Below are 6,345 nucleotides of genomic sequence, written 5' to 3'. Positions count from 1 at the left end.
CATGTGAACCACATGATTTAGCTTCCAATCAAAGCGAAGTTGAAGGCTTAGCTTCAAATCCATGCGTTACAAATGGTTTAGCATCAAATACTTGTGATATGCATGATTTAGCTTCAAATGGAGGCGAAATAATCGAGTTAGTTTCAGATCAAAAACTTAACAAATGATTTTTCTTCAAATCAATGCGAAGTAGAAGGCATAGCTTCAAATCCATGCGAAGCAAATGGTTTAGTTACAAATACTTATGATATACATGATTTAGCTTAAAATGCTGGCGAATCATACGGGTTAGCTTCAAATCCATGCGAAGCACATGATTTATCTTCAAATCAATGCGAAGTAAAAGGCTTATCTTCGAATCCGTGCGAAACAAACGGATTAGCTTCAAATACTTGTGATTTATATTATTTAGCTACAAATGCCGGCGAAACAAACGAGTTATCTTCAAATCCAAGCGAAACACATGATTTAGCTTCAAATTCATGCGAAACACATGATTTACCTTCAAATTCATTCGAAACACATGGTTCAGCTTAATATTCATGCGAAACAAATGGTTAAGCTTCAAATACGTGTGACATACGTGATTTAGCTTCAAACCATGCGTAACACATGATTTAGCTACAATTCAATGCGAACTGGTACGCTTATCTTCAAATTCATGCGAAACATATGGTTTAGATATAAGTACTTGTGATATTCATAATTTAGCTTCAACTGCATGCGAAACAAACGAGTTAGCTTCAAATTCAAGCGAAACAAATGATTTTGCTTCAAATCAAAGCGAAGTAGAAGGTTTAGCATCAAATCCATGCGAAACAAGTGGTTTTTCTTCAAATCAATGCGAAGTTGAAGGCATAACTTCAAACCCATGCGAAAGAATTGAGTTACCTTCAAATACTTGCGATATAAATGAAATAGCATCAAATGCATACGAAACAAACGAGTCAGCTTCAAATCCAAACGAAACACATGGTTTAGAATTAAATTCATGCGAAACACATGGTTTAGCTTCAAATTCGTGCGAACACATGGTTTAGCTTCAAATTCGTGCGAAACACATGGTTTAGATACAAGTACTTGTTATATTCATAATTTAGCTTCAACTGCATGCGATAGAAACGAGTTCGCTTCAAATCCATGCGAGACACGTGATTTAGCCTCAAATCAATGCCAAGTAGAAGGCTTAGCTTCACATCCATGCGAATCAAATAGTTTAACTTCAAATACTTGTCATTAACATGATTTAGCTTCAACTGCATTCAAAACAAACGAGTTAGCTTCAAAACCATGCGAAACACATGATTTAGCCTTAAATTGATGCGAATCACATGGTTTAGATTATTATTCATGCGAAACACATGGTTTAGATTAATATACATGCGGAACAATTGGTTCAGCTTCAAATACTTTTGATATACATGATTTAGCTTCAAATACAGGCGAAACAAACGAGTTTGCTTCAAATACATGCGAAACACATGATTGTGCTTCAAATTCATTCGAAACACATTGATTAGCTTAATATTCATTCGAAAAAAATTGATGAGCTTCAAATAGTTGTGATATAAATGATTTAGCTTCAAATTCTGGCGAAACAAACGAGTTAACTTCAAATCCATGCCAAACACATTATTTAGCTTCAAATTCATGCGAATCACATGGTTTAGCATCAAATCAATGTGAAGTAGAATGCATGGTTTCAAATCCAAGCGAAACACATGATTAAGCTTCAAATACTTGCGATATAAATGAAATAGCTTCATATGCAGACGAAACAAACGAGTTGACTTCAAATCCATGCGAAACACATGACTTAGCTTCAAATCAATGCGAAGTAGAAGCCTTATCTGCAAATACATGCGAAACAAATGGTATAGCTTCAAATACTTGTGATATACATGATTTAGCTTCGACTGCATGCGAAACAAACGAGTTAGCTTCAAATCCAAGCGAAGCACATGATTTAGCTTCGAATTAATGCGAAGTAGGAGGCTTAGTTTCAAATCCCTGCGAATCAATTGGTATAGCATCAAATACGTGTGATATACATGATTTAGCATCAGCTGCATGCGAGACAAAAGATTTAGCTTCACACCCAAGGGAAACACATGATTTAACTTCAAATCAATGCGAAGGAGAAATCTTAGCTTCAAATCAATGCGAAACAAATGTTTTAATATCAAATACTTGTGATATACATGATTGAGCTTCAACCGCATGCGAAACAAACGAGTTATCTTCAAATCCATGCGAGACACGTGATTTAGCTTCAAATCAAAGCGAAGTGGAAGGCTTAGCTTCAAATCCATGCGAATCAAATGGTTTAGATTCAAATGCTTGTTTTATAAATGATTTAGCTTCAAGTACTTGTTTTATACATGATCAGTTTCAAATCCATGCGCAACACATGATTTACCTTGAAATTCATTCCAAACACATGGTTCAGCTTAATATTCATGCGAAACAAATGGTTAAGCTTCAAATACGTGTGACATACATGATTTAGCTTCAAACCATGCGGAACACATGATTTAGCTACAATTCAATTCGAACTGGTACGCTTATCTTCAAATTCTTGCGAAACATATGGTTTAGATATAAGTACTTGTGATATTCATAATTTAGATTCAATTGCATGCGAAACAAACGAGTTAGCTTCAAATCCAAGCGAAACCCCGTGATTTAGCTTCAAACTCATGCGAAACACATGGTTAAGCTTAATATTCATGCAGAACAAATGGTTCAGCTTCAAATACTTGTGATATACATGATTTAGCTTCAAACTGCATGTGAAACAAACGTGTTAGCTCCAAATTCAAGCGAAAGATATGATTCAGCTTCAAATCAATGCGAAGTAGAAGGGCTTAGCTTCAAATCCATGCGAAACAATTGGTTTAGCTTCAAATACTTGTGATATAAGTGATATAGCTTCAACTGCTTGCGAAACAAACGAGTTATCTTCAAATCCATGCGGAACACATGATTTAGCTTCAAATCAATGCGAAGTAGAAGCCTTATCTTCAAATACATGCGAAACAAATGGTATAGCTTCAAATACTTGTGATATAAATGATTTAGCTTCAACTGCATGTGAAAACAAACGAGTAGCTTCAACTGCATGCGAAACAAACGAGTTAGCTTCAAATCAACGCGAATCACATGATTTAACTGCAAATCAATGCGTAGTAGAAGGCTTAGCTTCAAATCCAAGCGAAGCGCATGATTTAGCTTCAAATCAATGCGAATTAGAAGGCTTAGCTTCAAATCCATGCGAATCTAATGCTTTAGCTTCAAATAGTTGTGTTATACATGAATTAGCTTTCAAAAATGCAGCCGAAACAATCGAGTTAGTTTTAAATCCAAACGAAACACAAGATTAGCTTCAAATTCATGCGAAGTAGAAGGCTTCTCTTCAAATACATGCGAAACAAATGGTATAGCTTCAAATACTTGTGATATACATGATTTTAGCTTCAAATACAGGCGAAACAAACGAGTTTGCTTTAAATCCATCCGAAACACATGATTTAGCTTCAAATCAATGCGAAGAGAAGGCTTAGCTTCAAATCCAAGCTGAGCACATGATTTAGCTTCAAGTTAATGCGATTTAGGAGGCTTAGTTTCAAATCCCTGCGAATCAATTGGTATAGCATCAAATACTTGTGATATACATGATGTGGCATCAGCTGCATGCGAAACAAACGAGTTAGCTTCAATCCAAGCGAAACACATGATTTTGCTGCAAATCAATGCGATGTAGAAGGTTTAGCTACAACTCCATGCGAAACACATGATTTAGCTTCAAATCAATGCGATGTAGAAGGTTTAGCTTCAAATCCATGCTAAACAAACGATTTAGCTTCAGATACTTGCGATATAATATGCGCAAGTATGCGATGTAAGTGATATAGCATTAAATGCAGGCGAAACGAACGAGTTAGCTGTAAATCCATGCGAAACACATGATTTAGATGCAAATCAAATACGATGCTGAAGGTTTAGGTTCAAATCCACGCGAAACAAATGATTTAGCTTCAGATACTAGCGATATATGTGATATTGCTTCAAGTGCAGACGAATCAAACGAGTTAGCTTCAAATCGATGCGGTACACATGATTTAGCTTAAAATTCATGCGATTTAGAAGGTTTAGTTAAAAATCCATGCGAAACAAATTATTGAGCTGCAAACAGTTGGGATATAGGTTATATAGCTTCATCTGCATGCAAAACAAACGAGTTAGCTTCAAGTCCATGCGATGTAGAAGGTTTAGCTTCAAATCCATGCGAAACAAATGATTTAGCTTCAAACACTTGGGTTATAAGTGATATAGTTTCAAATGCAGACGAAACAAACGAGTTAGCTTCAGATCCATGCGAAACACATGATTTAGCTGCAAATCAATGCGACGTTGAAGGTTTAGCTTCAAATCCATGCGAAACAAATGATTTAGCTTCAGATACTAGCGATATAAGTGATATTGCTTCAAGTGCAGTCGGAACAAACGAGTTAGCTTCAAATCCATGCGGAACACATGATTTAGCTTAAAACTCATGCGATACATGTGGATTAGATTCAAATCCATGCCAAACAAATACTTTAGATTCAGATAATTGTGATATACGTTATTTAGATTCAACTGCATACGAAACAAACGAGTTAGTTTCAAATCCATGCGAAACAAATGATTGAGCTTCAAATAGTTGGGATATAGGCTATATAGCTTCAAATGCAGGCGAAACAAACCAGTTAGGCTTCATTCCATACGGTAACACATGATTTAGCTTAAAATTAATGCGAAACACATCTATTAGCATCAAATTCGTGCGAAACACATGATTTAGCTGCAAATCAATGCGATGTAGAAGGTTTAGCTTCAAATCCATGCGAAGCAAATGATTTAGCTTCAGATACTTGGGGATATAAGTGGTAAGGCTTCAAATTCAAGGGAAACAAACGAGTTAGCTTCAAATCCGTGCAAAACACATCATTTAACAGCAAATCAATGCGATGTCGAAGGTTTAGCTTCAAAAACCATGCGAAACCAATGATTTAGCTTCAGATACTTGCGATATATGTGATATAGCTTCAACTGCATGCGAAACAAACGAGTTAGACACAATACCATGCAAAACACATGATTAAACTTCAAATCAATGCTGTGATGCAAGTTTAGCTTCAAATGCATGCGACACAAATGATTTAGATTCAGATACTTGCGATATAAGTGACATAGCTTCAAATACAGATGAAACAAACGAGTTAGCTTCAAATCCAAGCGAAACACATGATTTTGCTGCAAATCAATGCGATGTAGAAGGTTTAGCATCAAATCCATGGGAAACAAATGATTTAGCATCAGATACTTGCGATATAAGTGATATAAGCTTCAAATGCAGGGGAAACAAACGAGTTAGCTTCAAATCCAAGCGAAACACATGATTTAGATTCAAATGAATGCGAAGTAGAAGGAGTAGCTTGAACTACATGAGATCAAATGATTTATCTTCTGATAATTGCGATATAAGTGATATAACTTCAAATGTACGCGAAACAATCGAGTTAGCTTCTAATCCATGTGAACCACATGATTTAGCTTCCAATCAAAGCGAAGTTGAAGGCTTAGCTTCAAATCCATGCGAAACGCATGGCTTAGTTCAAATCAATGCAAAGTAGAAGGCTTATCTTCGAATCCATGCGAAATAAATCGTTTAGCTTCAAATGCAGGCGACGCAAACGAGTTAGCTTCATATCAAGCGAAACACATGATTTAGCTTCAAATCAATGCGAAGTAAAAGGCTTATCTTCGAATCCGTGGCGAAACAAACGGTTTAGGCTTCAAATACTTGTGACATACATGATTTTACCTTCAAATGCAGGCGAAACAAACCAGTTAGCTTCAATTCCATACGTGACACATGATTTAGCTTAAAATTAATGCGAAAACACATCTATTAGCTTCAAATTAGTGCGAAACACATGATTTGGCTGCAAATCAATGCGATATATAAGGTTTTGCTTCAAATCCATGCGAATCTAATTTTTTAGCATTAAATAATTGCGATATAAGTGGTAAGGCTTCAAATGCAAGGGAAACAAATGAGTTAGGCTTCAAATCCGTGCAAAACACATGATTTAACAGCAAATCAATGCGATGTCGAAGGTTTAGCTTCAAATCCATGCGAAACCAATGATTTAGCTTCAGATACTTGCGATATATGTGATATAGCTTCAACTGCATGCGAAACAAACGAGTTAGCCTCAATACCATGCAAATCACATGATTAACCTTCAAATCAATGCTGTGTGGCAAGTTTAGCTTCAAATGCATGCGACACAAATG

The sequence above is a fragment of the Megalopta genalis genome, unplaced genomic scaffold (assembly GCF_051020955.1).
Source record: "Megalopta genalis isolate 19385.01 unplaced genomic scaffold, iyMegGena1_principal scaffold0296, whole genome shotgun sequence".
Classification (NCBI taxonomy): domain Eukaryota; kingdom Metazoa; phylum Arthropoda; class Insecta; order Hymenoptera; family Halictidae; genus Megalopta; species Megalopta genalis.
This window is presented reverse-complemented; position numbering follows the sequence as displayed.